This window comes from Canis lupus, chromosome 12 (assembly GCF_048164855.1).
Source record: "Canis lupus baileyi chromosome 12, mCanLup2.hap1, whole genome shotgun sequence".
Classification (NCBI taxonomy): Eukaryota; Metazoa; Chordata; class Mammalia; order Carnivora; family Canidae; genus Canis; species Canis lupus.
This window is the reverse complement of record NC_132849.1, coordinates 18933745-18949270: the sequence shown is the minus strand read 5'-3', so window position 1 is coordinate 18949270 and position 15526 is coordinate 18933745. Positions and strand designations below refer to the sequence as shown.

General features: G+C 35.1%; 1 long non-coding RNA gene across 1 annotated transcript in view; it reads left to right on the top strand.

The window, feature by feature from the left end:
• Window positions 1-10449, top strand: part of LOC140600659 (uncharacterized) — a 58588-nt gene extending 48139 nt beyond the window's left edge. Inside the window, exon 3 of the long non-coding RNA XR_012003831.1 lies at window positions 10404-10449. This is a non-coding gene — a long non-coding RNA (uncharacterized lncRNA). The remainder of the gene's footprint in view (window positions 1-10403) is intronic.
• Window positions 10450-15526: the final 5077 nt, after the last annotated feature.

The following is a 15526-nucleotide window of genomic DNA, read 5'->3' as shown; positions in this document are numbered from 1 at the left end:
CTAAGTTCTAAAATGAAGGAAATGGTAGCTCTATTGATTCAGATGCCCATGATATGCCTAGTTCTGCTGGAGTGCATTTATCAGATTGTGAGTATAACTATCTCCCACTCTGTGGTGCTCGGGTACTTTCCTAAGTAGTATACACTTGAACACTAAGGAACATTAGAGAATTTAGGAATATCCTCAGGAAATTGATGCTACCTCACTTGACACGCCTAGCCTCCTCTTCTTTTCCTCCTACCTGGAAACTCCCTTCCCTGGGGTCATAGGCAATTACTAGATGGAAACCAAAGCTCTACTTCTTTGACCCAAAACAGAATAGAGTTTTTGGAGCAGTTAACCCTCCAGAGTTCCCAAGAGTTGAGGTTGTTAGACCTCTACTAAATCCACCTTGTTGCTTATGAATAATTCTTTTCTGTTCTCTATCCTGCTTTCTCCTGCCTTTACAAGTTACTCAGAGAGCGCTGCCTCAATAAATCAGACATATAAATCTACTCCTCATGCCCTGCTTCTGGGGAAACCACCTAACTTACCTCTCTTCTTGAGTTATTATGAACATTAACTTAATTCATTTAAAACTTAGAACCATGTGACACATTGTAAACAGTCAATAAATGTTAACAATAATTGTAATTATTGATATTGCTTAAAGAGGGGGAAAAATCACATGTGATTGAAAGGTTAGTTAATTTGGTCTGTAGGAGATTGTGAAGATAAAAATTATATACAGGCAACTCAGGTAAATGATTAATCTGTCAATGAATTATTAATCACCACTTTATTAAATGGCCAATATAAAATGTTCCTTGGTCTAAAATAGACAAATATTAATTTTCTTTAAGTTTAGAATAAGCTGATGCAAAAAAAAAAAAAAAAGTCCTAATGACAAGAAAACTCAGTAGATCATTGTCTGCAAATAGTGAAATGAGACTTAGGCTTAGGAAATAATTGTTTTAATAATGCATTGGGCTTTTCTGTTTGTCTCATTTTTTCTTTGTTAATTTATTTCTTAAGTTCCACATATGAATAAAATCATATGGTATTTGTCTTTCTCTGACTTATTTAGACTCTTAAATATAGAGCACAATTGCTTGTCACAGGGGAGGTGGAATGGCTGATGGGTAAATAGGTGAGGAGGATTAATTAGAGTATACTTATCATGAGATGCATTGGTGATATATAGAATTGTTGAATCACTGTATTGTACACCTGAAACTAATATAACACTGTATGTTTATTATACTAGAATTTAAAAAATAAATTAAAATTCTAAAAATAAATAAATGATATAAAAGTTCTACAAAAAAGAATGTATTGGTGAGTGGATTGTCTTGCTGTATTAATTATGTAATTCTTAACTATGTCTTGCATTACCTCTACCACCATACTAAGTATGGACAAACAAAATTAAGAATCTCTTCATAGCCATATAATAGATAATGGAGAGAAAAATGGACTGAAAAGCACAAGCTGAAAACTTGTCTTTTTTATGTTTCTTACTCTTTTTTATGTTTCTTACACTAAGATAAACTAAGTAGGAAGGTGTGGAAGATGAGCAGTTAGTAACCTAATACTTAAAAAAACTCATCCATAGAAGTATCAAGCATGGGTTCCTGGGTGGCTCAGTCTGTTAAGCATCTCGTTCTTGGTTTTGGCTCAGGTCGGGATCTCGGGAGTGGTGGGATCCAGCCTGTGTGGGACTCCACACTCAGCGTGGAGTCTGCTTGAGATTCTTTCTCTCTCTCCCTCTGACCCTCCCACTTGTGTGCTTGCTTTTTCTCTCTCTAAAATAAATAAATGAATAAATATTTAAAACAGTTTCAAGCACTATTAATACAATGCTATTAGAATACAATCAATATTTTGTCAACATGTAAGAAGTTGTAATGTCAGAACTGAGTCAATGTGTTCATTCCATTCTCTATAAAAGACCACGTGAACATGAGAAATGAGTCTATGTTTTAGCATTGCCGAACTTCATAATTAAATAAATGAATTTACTTTAACATCTGTTAAATGACAAAGTCATATGCTCAGTTTGAAAATAATCATTAGTAAGTCAATATTCACCCATCGGTGGTGATTGTTGCACCCATTTCAGCATTTCTGAGCACAATACCATAAGCAAGTCTTAAAACAGAGGAACAGAAGTTTGGTCTAAACAGTAACAAAAGGGGATTAGGGACAGCATAATCGTTGTGCAGTAACAGAAGCTGCCCAGATATTCTTGGTAGACAATTCATAGAAGAGTCAGAATTATGGAACACTGGAACTCCTGACTACCCTTTCCCATTCCTGTTTCCTAGATAATTTGATTTATAATCTCATATTTTAAGGACAAAATTTGAAGAAATTGTTTATATTTTATTTCATAGCATTCATAATTCATGAAATAAACATTATTTAACTGCATATTAATACATATTCACTTCCTAAAGGCAGTTGTCACACATAAAAAAGTTGATAATCATACAGTATTCCACTATAAATAAATATCAGTATCTTTTTGTTAGATATTCTTCTAGAGGTTCCATATATACATATATATATATATAAATTTTTAAAAGTGGTATCATACATATATACTACTTGCAAAATAGTATTGATATTTATTTGTATAAATATTATAAACAATGTTATATGTCATTATATATTATCTATGCAGTTAATAAAAAGATTAAAAATTATTATATTGTGTAAATTCCTGGATTATCTGATTTTTTTAAGTTTGTAAGGAATCTCAATTCTCCTAATAATAAACATACTGGAAGATCAGATTATCATGCCAACATCTTTGTTATCAGTTATCTCAACATGAATTCCTCCTGAGAGTTTTTGGGTTTTCTTTATTTTTTATTTCTTTTTTTTTTCTTAATCCTGGATACATAGAAAGTACTTCCAGTATTGCTAACTTATGGGTCAGTGAAAAAGAAGCTTACTAACTAGAGTTTAATATTTGATATTTATTTACAGTTCTTTTTGTCTATCCTGGAGGCAGGTAGTCAAAATAGAGAGTTCAAAAGTTGCTTAGGTGTTTCTCCCCCTTCATTGTGGGTATGTAATTCATGTGAAATATAGTTCTGTTCCTTTATTCCATTTCATGTTTTATTTTCCTATCCTTGTTTATTTTTGTTTGTATGATGTATGAACATGATTCCCCAAATAAGAACTTTACAAAGGGTGACAATGTACAGTTCCAGATATATTTGAGAATGCCCATTTCACTAGCTTCACTCTTATTTGGTTGCTTTTAAATCATTGACAAATTCACAACCCTAAGGGTTTTTTTTTTAAGATTTTATTTATTTAATCATGAAAGACACACTGAAAGAGGCAGAGACACAGGCAGAGGGAGAAGCAGGCTCCATGCAGGAACCCCGATGTGGGACTCAATCCTGGATCCTGGGATCACGACCTGAGCCAAAGGCAGATGCTCAACTGCTGATCCACCCAGACATCCCACAACCAAAAGTTTTGATTGTAAGTAAAACTGAATATGTTCTCATTCATTTATTAATACTTAAATGTATCATATTCATTTTTATATACTCTCCTCTAGGACTCTTCATAATTTCCTTATTATTTGGTGAGATCTCTTATATTTTTATATACCTTTCAGTTTTTAATTTTACTTTCAATAATGGTATTTCTGGTCATCATAAAAATATATTTTAAAAGCCACCACTCTTAATAATTCATTCCATGTTTTCAGTGACATTTCTATGAAATGTTTATAGGACTTATTGACAATGGCTTTAAAATGGATGTATGGGGGCAGGGGTAGGGAAAGGGGCAGAGAAAGAAGAGACCACACAGAATCAACTATGAAAAGAATAGACACTGTGTTTGGGCTGGCCACTCTCCGGAACGGCCCCTAGTACTTGGGCTTGAACGGTAGCTGTTGAGTAGAACTGCTTCCATGACAATCATCTTCCTAAGTATTGGCCACATTTTCCAGCTTCAAAAGAGTCTCTTTGATATTTACCTTCATTGTTTGGTAGTAAACAAGATGAGATGTTTTCAAATATCAGCTGAGGGGAACTTTTGGAAAGAGTTCTGAATTTATGGATCAGATGGCCATGTGGGATATTGAATGCTCTTTTTGTGACAAATTGAAGGACAGTACTTCCTAGTAAAAACAAAAGCAAAAATGCACTATTAATCTTATTTAACTTTGCGTATTATGATAGCACAGTTGGGCACTGGCTGTATTTTTGCTTGAATATGACTGCTGTTTCTTTCCTAATGTATTATTTATTTTTTTTATTGCTTCTGAGTTGTTTTTATTTTTTTAGATATGGGTAGCCAAATCTTAGAGTCTCTATGTTTTTATTTTGACAATTAATTGCGTTTATAGTCACAAATGTTTTATCTTATTATCTACCTGCCCCCTTTTTTTCTAAATACCCAAACTATTTTTAGATGATCAATTCTTTTTATTAAGATTTTATTTTATTATTTATTTATTTATTTATTTATTTATTTATTTATTTAATAAATTTATTTTTTATTTCAAAATCTTTGGGATGCAGCAAAAGCAGTCCTAACGGGGAAATACATCGCAATACAAGCATCCATTCAAAAACTGGAAAGAACTCAAATACAAAAGCTAACCTTACACATAAAGGAGCTAGAGAAAAAACAGCAAATAGATCCTACACCCAAGAGAAGAAGGGAGTTAATAAAGATTCGAGCAGAACTCAACGAAATCGAGACCAGAAGAACTGTGGAACAGATCAACAGAACCAGGAGTTGGTTCTTTGAAAGAATTAATAAGATAGATAAACCATTAGCCAGCCTTATTAAAAAGAAGAGAGAGAAGACTCAAATTAATAAAATCATGAATGAGAAAGGAGAGATCACTACCAACACCAAGGAAATACAAACGATTTTAAAAACATATTATGAACAGCTATACGCCAATAAATTAGGCAATCTAGAAGAAATGGACGCATTCCTGGAAAGCCACAAACTACCAAAACTGGAACAGGAAGAAATAGAAAACCTGAACAGGCCAATAACCAGGGAGGAAATTGAAGCAGTCATCAAAAACCTCCCAAGACACAAGAGTCCAGGGCCAGATGGCTTCCCAGGGGAATTTTATCAAACGTTTAAAGAAGAAATCGTACCTATTCTCCTAAAGCTGTTTGGAAAGATAGAAAGAGATGGAGTACTTCCAAATTCGTTCTATGAAGCCAGCATCACCTTAATTCCAAAGCCAGACAAAGACCCCACCAAAAAGGAGAATTACAGACCAATATCCCTGATGAACATGGATGCAAAAATTCTCAACAAGATACTGGCCAATAGGATCCAACAGTACATTAAGAAAATTATCCACCATGACCAAGTAGGATTTATCCCTGGGACACAAGGCTGGTTCAACACCCGTAAAACAATCAATGTGATTCATCATATCAGCAAGAGAAAAACCAAGAACCATATGATCCTCTCATTGGATGCAGAGAAAGCATTTGACAAAATACAGCATCCATTCCTGATCAAAACTCTTCAGAGTGTAGGGATAGAGGGAACATTCCTCGACATCTTAAAAGCCATCTATGAAAAGCCCACAGCAAATACCATTCTCAATGGGGAAGCACTAGGAGCCTTTCCCCTAAGATCAGGAACAAGACAGGGATGTCCACTCTCACCACTGCTGTTCAACATAGTACTGGAAGTCCTAGCCTCAGCAATCAGACAACAAAAAGACATTAAAGGCATTCAGATTGGCAAAGAAGAAGTCAAACTCTCCCTCTTCGCGGATGACATGATACTCTACATAGAAAACCCAAAAGTCTCCACCCCAAGATTGCTAGAACTCATACAGCAATTCGGTAGCGTGGCAGGATACAAAATCAATGCCCAGAAGTCAGTGGCATTTCTATACACTAACAATGAGACTGAAGACAGAGAAATTAAGGAGTCAATCCCATTTACAATTGCACCCAAAAGCATAAGATACCTAGGAATAAACCTAACCAAAGATGTAAAGGATCTATACCCTCAAAACTATAGAACACTTCTGAAAGAAATTGAGGAAGACACAAAGAGATGGAAAAATATTCCATGCTCATGGATTGGCAGAATTAATATTGTGAAAATGTCAATGTTACCCAGGGCAATATACACGTTTAATGCAATCCCTATCAAAATACCATGGACTTTCTTCAGAGAGTTAGAACAAATTATTTTAAGATTTGTGTGGAATCAGAAAAGACCCCGAATAGCCAGGGGAATTTTAAAAAAGAAAACCATATCTGGGGGCATCACAATGCCAGATTTCAGGTTGTACTACAAAGCTGTGGTCATCAAGACAGCGTGGTACTGGCACAAAAACAGACACATAGATCAGTGGAACAGAATAGAGAATCCAGAAGTGGACCCTGAACTTTATGGGCAACTAATATTCGATAAAGGAGGAAAGACTATCCATTTGAAGAAAGACAGTCTCTTCAATAAATGGTGCTGGGAAAATTGGACATCCACATGCAGAAGAATGAAACTAGACCACTCTCTTGCACCATACACAAAGATAAACTCAAAATGGATGAAAGATCTAAATGTGAGACAAGATTCCATCAAAATCCTAGAGAAGAACACAGGCAACACCCTTTTTGAACTCGGCCATAGTAACTTCTTGCAAGATACATCCACGAAGGCAAAAGAAACAAAAGCAAAAATGAACTATTGGGACTTCATCAAGATAAGAAGCTTTTGCACAGCAAAGGATACGGTCAACAAAACTCAAAGACAACCTACAGAATGGGAGAAGATATTTGCAAATGACATATCAGATAAAGGGCTAGTTTCCAAGATCTATAAAGAACTTATTAAACTCAACACCAAAGAAACAAACAATCCAATCATGAAATGGGCAAAAGACATGAAGAGAAATCTCACAGAGGAAGACATAGACATGGCCAACATGCATATGAGAAAATGTTCTGCATCACTTGCCATCAGGGAAATACAAATCAAAACTACAATGAGATACCACCTCACACCAGTGAGAATGGGGAAAATTAACAAGGCAGGAAACAACAAATGTTGGAGAGGATGCGGAGAAAAGGGAACCCTCTTACACTGTTGGTGGGAATGTGAACTGGTGCAGCCACTCTGGAAAACTGTGTGGAGGTTCCTCAAACAGTTAAAAATATACCTGCCCTACGACCCAGCAATTGCACTGTTGGGGATTTACCCCAAAGATACAAATGCAATGAAACGCCGGGACACCTGCACCCCGATGTTTCTAGCAGCAATGGCCACGATAGCCAAACTGTGGAAGGAGCCTCGGTGTCCAACGAAAGATGAATGGATAAAGAAGATGTGGTTTATGTATACAATGGAATATTACTCAGCTATTAGAAATGACAAATACCCACCATTTGCTTCAACGTGGATGGAACTGGAGGGTATTATGCTGAGTGAAGTAAGTCAGTCGGAGAAGGACAAACATTATATGTTCTCATTCATTTGGGGAATATAAATAATAGTGAAAGGGAATATAAGGGAAGGGAGAAGAAATGTGTGGGAAATATCAGAAAGGGAGACAGAACATAAAGACTGCTAACTCTGGGAAATGAACTAGGGGTGGTGGAAGGGGAGGTGGGTGGGGGGTGGGAGTGAATGGGTGACGGGCACTGGGTGTTATTCTGTATGTTAGTAAATTGAACACCAATAAAAATAAATTAAAAAAAAAGATTTTATTATTTATTTATTTATTTATTTAATAAATTTATTTTTTATTGGTGTTCAATTTGCCAACATACAGAATAACAACGAGTGCTCATCCCGTCAAGTGCCCCCCTCAGTGCCCGTCACCCATTCACCCCCACCCCCCCACCCTCCTCCCCTTCCATCACCCCTAGTTCATTTCCCAGAGTTAGGAGTCTTTTTTTTTTTTTAATTTATTTATTTATTTATGATAGTCACAGAGAGAGAGAGAGGCAGAGACATAGGCAGAGGGAGAAGCAGGCTCCATGCACCGGGAGCCCGACGTGGGATTCGATCCCGGGTCTCCAGGATCGCGCCCCCGGCCAAAGACAGGCTCCAAACCGCTGCACCACCCAGGGATCCTGAGTTAGGAGTCTTTATGCTCTGTCTCCCTTTCTGATATTTCCCACACATTTCTTCTCCCTTCCCTTATATTCCCTTTCACTATTATTTATATTCCCCAAATGAATGAGAACATACAATATTTGTCCTTCTCCGAATGACTTACTTCACTCAGCATAATACCCTCCAGTTCCATCCACGTTGAAGCAAATGGTGGGTATTTGTCATTTCTAATAGCTGAGTAATATTCCATTGTATACATAAACCACATCTTCTTTATCCATTCATCTTTTGATGGACACCGAGGCTCCTTCCACAGTTTGGCTATTGTGGACATTGCTGCTAGAAACATTGGGGTGCAGGTGTCCTGGCGTTTCATTGCATCTGAATCTTTGGGGTAAATCCCCAACAGTGCAATTGCTGGGTCATAGGGCAGGTCTATTTTTAACTCTTTGAGGAACCTCCACACAGTTTTCCAGAGTGGCTGCACCAGTTCACATTCCCACCAACAGGGTAAGAGGGTTCCCTTTTCTCCGCATCCTCTCCAACATTTGTGGTTTCCTGCCTTGTTAATTTTCCCCATTCTCACTGGTGTGAGGTGGTATCTCATTGTGGTTTTGATTTGTATTTCCCTGATGGCAAGTGATGCTGAGCATTTTCTCATGTGCATGTTGGCCATGTCTATGTCTTCCTCTGTGAGATTTCTCTTCATGTCTTTTGCCCATTTTATGATTGGATTGTTGGTTTCTTTGGTGTTGAGTTTAAGAAACTAGCCCTTTATCTGATACGTCATTTGCAAATATCTTCTCCCATTCTGTAGGTTGTCTTTGAGTTTTGTTGACTGTATCCTTTGCTGTGCAAAAGCTTCTTATCTTGATGAAGTCCCAATAGTTCATTTTTGCTTTTGTTTCTTTTGCCTTCGTGGATGTATCTTGCAAGAAGTTACTATGGCCGAGTTCAAAAAGGGTGTTGCCTGTGTTCTTCTCTAGGATTTTGATGGAATCTTGTCTCACATTTAGACTTTCATCCATTTTGAGTTTATCTTTGTGTATGGTGAAAGAGAGTGGTCTAGTTTCATTCTTCTGCATGTGGATGTCCAATTTTCCCAGCACCATTTATTGAAGAGACTGTCTTTCTTCCAATGGATAGTCTTTCCTCCTTTATCGAATATTAGTTGACCATAAAGTTCAGGGTCCACTTCTGGGTTCTCTATTCTGTTCCACTGATCTATGTGTCTGTTTTTGTGCCAGTACCACACTATCTTGATGACCACAGCTTTGTAGTACAACCTGAAATCTGGCATTGTGATGCCCCCAGATATGGTTTTCTTTTTTAAAATTCCCCTGGCTATTGGGGTCTTTTCTGATTCTACACAAATCTTAAAATTATTTGCTCTAACTCTCTGAAGAAAGTCCATGGTATTTTGATAGGGATTGCATTAAACATGTACATTGCCCTGGGTAACATTGACATTTTCACAATATTAATTCTGCCAATCCATGAGCATGGAATATTTTTCCATCACTTTGTGTCTTCCTCAATTTCTTTCAGAAGCGTTCTATAGTTTTTAGGGTATAGATCCTTTACCTCTTTGGTTAGGTTTATTCCTAGGTATCTTATGCTTTTGGGTGCAATTGTAAATGGGATTGACTCCTTAATTTCTCTGTCTTCAGTCTCATTGTTAGTGTATAGAAATGCCATTGATTTCTGGGCATTGATTTTGTATCCTGCCACGCTACCAAATTGCTGTATGAGTTCTAGCAATCTTGGGGTGGAATCTTTTGGGTTTTCTATGTAGAGTATCATGTCATCCGCGAAGAGGGAGAGTTTGACTTCTTTGCCAATTTGAATGCTTTTTCTTTTGTTGTCTGATTGCTGAGGCTAGGACTTCCAGTACTATGTTGAGTAGCAGTGGTTAAGATTTTATTTATTCATTCATAGACACAGTGAGAGAGGCAGAGACAGGCAGAGGGAGAAGCAGGCTCCATGCAGGGAGCCTGACATGGGACTCGATCCGATCACACCCCAGGCTGCAGGCGGCTCCAAACCGCTGAGCCACCAGGGCTGCCCTTTAGGTGATCATTTCTAGGTGATATTACCTCACATGACTAAAAGGAGTTTTAAAAATAAGCTTTTAATTTTAGAGAAGTTATTGATTTACAGGATAGTTGTGAAGGTAATCCAAACATCCCACACCCAGTTTCTCCTATTATTAACATCTTCTGCTAATATGGTAGGTTTGTCATAATTAATGAATCAGTATTAGTGTTGTTATAAACTAAAATTCATACATTATTCAGATTTCCTTACTTTTTGTTGTTTTTTTATTGTTTTTTTTTTTCCAGGACAAGCTGTGTTTACCAGTTACGTCTCCTTAGGATCATCTTAACTGTGAGTTCTTCATACTTTCCTTGTTTTTGATGATCTTGATTGTTTTGAGAAATATTAGATATTTTGTAGGATATACTATAATTGAGATTTTTCTATTTTTTTATGATTTAATAGAGTTATTTGTTCTGAAGAGGAAACAAGAGAAGTTAAGTGCCTTTTTCATTACATAATATCAGGAATACAGAGTAGCATTATAACTAATTACTGCTAATACTGACCTTGATCATCTGACAGGTAGTGTTTATGCAGTAGATCTGCTGTAGAATTATTATTATTCCCCCGTTCCATATTGCACTTTTATGAAGGAAGTTACTACATGCAGCCTGTACTTTAAAAAGTGGAGAGTTGTGCGATCCCCTTTTTGGGCATAGTGTATATGTGTGTATAAATATAAATATAAATATAAATATAAATATAAATATATATATATAAAATTTGGAGTTGTTCTGCATGGGAAGTTTGTCTTTTCCCCCCATGGTTTCAGTATGGACTCATTGATATTTATCTTATACTCTGGGTTATATATATTGCTTATTCCATTGCTCAAATTGTTTAGCTTTAGCTGTTAGGAGCTCTTTCATTGGATCCTGTGTCACTTTCACATATCCCCATATTATGTTGTTGTTAGTATTTTTAAGTACTTCCTTACTTTCTAGCATGAAAAATGTTCAAGGTTTTCTGTATATTTTCTGCCCTAGCCCTAGAATCATCTGTTATTCCAATAAGCCATGTTTGTTTTTGTTTTTGTTTTTCTGGAAAATGGTATCAACAACCAACATTTGAATGTCAGATTTCTTTGTTACTTCTAGGGTATCAACATTCAGCATCCTCTTTGGTGACAGAGCAAGGGAATTGTGTATACTAACCTGCATATATACAGATATATGTATACTTAACAATATTTATCAAGATTAAGTTAATGAGTCCATCCTGATGTCTCCAACTCTAATCAATTACCACATTTATCATTCTAGCTTTCTCCTCTTGCTTGCCTGTTACCTCCAATAGTGAGAGACTTGGTTCTTACCAACCATCATCCATTTACTTAGTTTTTAAAATTCTAGTATAAATGTATAATGGTTTTGAAACTGTTAACCTGTATCCTCATGGGGGAAGAAAAATCTTTCTTAACTAGAGTATAATGCCTCTGTGTTTAGAATTATAGTCTTCTCCCATTTCCAACGTAATTTAGGTCAGTAACTTTTCTCTCATCTCCCACAGTGAGGCTGTTTCATACATTTGTAATACAAGGAGATTCTTTTTTCACAAGCTCTATTCCATTCTGGAATCTCATGATATTATGAGTGACTTTTTTTAAATTTGCATACATTGAAGATCACTCTGTGTTTTATATGTTTGGGTAAACCATTAAAATGTTATACAAAATAGTTTCATGACCCTAAAAATCTGTGTTTTACCTATTCATCAGTTTCCCATCACAAAAATCTCTGGCAACTACTGATTTGTTTATCATGTCTATAGTTTTACCTTGTCAGAATGTTGTATAAATGAAATCATAAATTATATAGTTTTCTAGACTGCTACTTACTTTTCATGGTTTCTTCATTTTTTTCTAGTTTCAGTTATTATTTTGTAATGTTTATTTTTTTCTTTTACAAAATTTTGCTAGCAATTTGGGAAAAAAATAAAACAAAACAAAAAGACAAATGAAGTTTAGGTTAGCTATTGGTTAGCTATTGGTTACTTTACATTTTTCAAAACTCACTTAAATTTGTTCTATTTGGAAATCAATTTTATATGTTAATAAATTATTTTTAAGTTGGCTCCAAGCCCAATTTGGAGCCCAGGATGAGGCTTGAACTCACAACCCTGAGATCAAGACCTTACCAAGATCCGGAGTCGGATGCTCACTTGACTGAACCACCGAGACACCCGTAAAGTTAAATAATTTTTTTAATTAAATGAAGCAGATTCTTTTAACAACACCAGAATAAAATAAAACAATCTCTGCTCTTCTTTATGGAATATAAGACAACTCATTTTAGCTCTTCAATTTTATCTTCCTTTCTTTTTCTTTTTTTTTTTAAGACTATTTATTCATGAGAGACACAGAGAGACACAGAGACACAGGCAGAGGGAGAAGCAGGCTCCATGCAAGGAACCCAATATGGTACTTGATCCGTGGACTCTGGAATGACACCCTGAGCTGAAGGCAGATGCTCAACCACTGAGCCACCCAGGCATCTCTTTTCCCTTATTTTTCTGTTTTAGTTGGTATAATATGGCATTTTAGACCATATGTATATTTTTTAAATACTTTCTTAGGTGAAGATATTAGTAATATTAATAATCATTGTGTATACACATATATGCACATTTTCCAAAATATATTTATAGTCTTAAATACATTAAATTGTTATTTTTTGGATAATCTTTTCAGGCAATGCTCAAAATAATTTTTAAGATATTTTTACAATCAAGTCTGGGTTTTTTTGTTTTTGGTTTTTTGGTTTTTTGCAACCCAAAACATTTTACAAGTTTCTTCACAGCTTTGATTAAATTTGCTCTATTTGCCGATTTGTTAGTTAATCTCTTTGTTGTTTCAAAAGATATAAATCTAGTCTCTATCAGTATATGTCAAAAGAGATTCAATTGCCAAGGATCAGTATCTGCCCCCCAACAACTGTGTCCTACCTATATTGAGGTCTAATTGCTGCAAATTCTGCACTTTAGTGGTAAGCATTTATTTCCACATCCCTTATCACCAGAAACAAGAATGGAATGGTCATTCACACATAATCAGGTTGGCCAGACATTCTCTCATTTCTCATTTCTCTTGAAAAATAATTCCGAGTTTCTGAGATGTGAAGCATAGTTTATCCTGGCTTTTAGCATGAAAGCATATGTTTTATTATTCTTGAATTTCTTTGCTCATTTCTTTGAAAATTTAGGAGACTGTGGTTCTTCAATCTGTGGAATTATATCTCCGCGTATACTGGAAACTAAAACCTGGTTTAGTTTTCTCTTCTGAAAAATAATCGCTTTTTCTGTCATTTGAGATGATTCTAAATTATTTCTTAAAGAATAAATGGTTTATGATAAACAGTTTTTGATTTAAAAGTTGTCAGGAGTATTATACAGGAAATTTAATTTATATATCTATTTTTACCCCCTTCCCTACCAAAAAGCAAAGTTAGGATCTGTAATGAAGACTAATATTGTGGGATAAACCACACAATAGTTGTTGAGCACCTGCCTTCAGCTCAGGTCATGATTCCAGGGTCCTGGGATCAAGTCCTGCATCAGGCTCCCCATAGGAAGCCTGTCTCTCCCTCTTCCTGTGTCTCCGCGTCTCTCTTTCTTTCTCTCATGAATAGATAAATAAAATCTTTAAAAAAAGACTAATATTTTATCTGATACAATTTGTCTATGATACTTTATAGAATCTACATTTATTTTTATTTTTAAAATATAGCACTGAATCCCATACAATATATTATTTTTATTTGCTTATGATTGAAATAATAGAATAAATTGTGAAATTAAGGGGAATTTAAGCAATAAGAACCTGAAAAAATTTTAAAAAGCTCCTCCGAGGAAAGAAAGGATATGACATAGTTATAATGTTTAATAATGTTGCATGATCATTTTTAGCATTTCCACTTGAGGCTAAGAGACATTTGTATCAATAATATTTTACAAATATGTTTCTTTAAGGGATAATATTCCCCAATCCCAAAACAGAAACTAGGATAAGAATTCACTAAGAAGCAGTAATTGGACTCTTGAGTATACAAATTCCATCTGTTTTTAAAGGACATTTGTGTGTTAGCAGCAAAGTACTTCTACTATAAAAATATCTTAATTCTAAGAAAGATATATAGAGCAAAGTCCTAAATAGCCATTGTTTAATTACCCAGAATTCTCTCTGAACTGATGTTTTTAAAAGCCTACCTTATAAAGAGCTAAAGGTTGAAATTATAGTCCTTAAATGCACATATTTTAACTTACTGTGAAAATAAAAAGCATTAAAATATATTTAGCACAATTTAAATTACTAACTATATCTAGTTATAAATATTCAAACAAAAATATACCAAATATGTTCCATATCATGCATATCAAAACTATTTCCTTAAAGAGGAGACCTAGCTCCATAAATTTGAGTACTTGAGATATTAGTACATTGACTAGATACACACACACACACACACACACATTTTTCTTTTAGAAAATTAGTTGCAGGATGTTATTTCTGCTTATATTTAAAGCATCTGCTATTTTTCTAGATCTGTAATAATTTCCTTTCTCTGTGCTACCTTTTAATAAATATACTTAACATCCAACAAAATTATATACATACACACATATATATTTAACACATACAATTTATTACTACTTCATGTAATACAAAAAATACAAAGAAATTCAACTTTCTTGTTGTTTTCAATTTTTTTTCATTAATTATTGCCTGATTCTTCTTTCCAAGGTCTATTATCTTTGATTTTAAAATGACTTGTCATATTCATAAATGCCAAGCAAGTTTGAAATGTCCACGACTTTAATAAGTAAAACATCAACATCACTTTCATCATCAACGAGTTCTCATCAGCAGGGCAATCAGATTTGTTTTCAAATACCACATTCATTTCTACTTCTTTCTGGAAATGAAGTAGGGTAAACAAGTTTTCCAAATGAACCACACTTTACCTTGGTAACCACCTCCATAGCCTAATTTTTTTAATTTCACATGATAAAAAGAATATAAAGTTGAGGAAAGATAACTGTATCAGTACAAGGATTAGTACCGAGAAGGTTTTATATCATGATCCCCCATTTCTTTGACATATCCCCTTCCTTTTGGCAATCAAGTTGAAATCTGGTCAGGCTTGTACCTACTTGGATTTTAATCAGTTATGTGACTCCTGAGGCAGCGTCATAAAAGGTGATGTAGTTTCTGTCTTGATTGGTTCTAACACTCATGATTAAAGCCCTGAATCATTAAGTAAGACTAACCTGAGTCTGCCATGCTTCAAGGAAGCATAGAGAAGTCACACATCACTCTAAGCCCTAGTATTTGCATCATTCCAGCTCACATGGGAGTGAACAAGCGTTC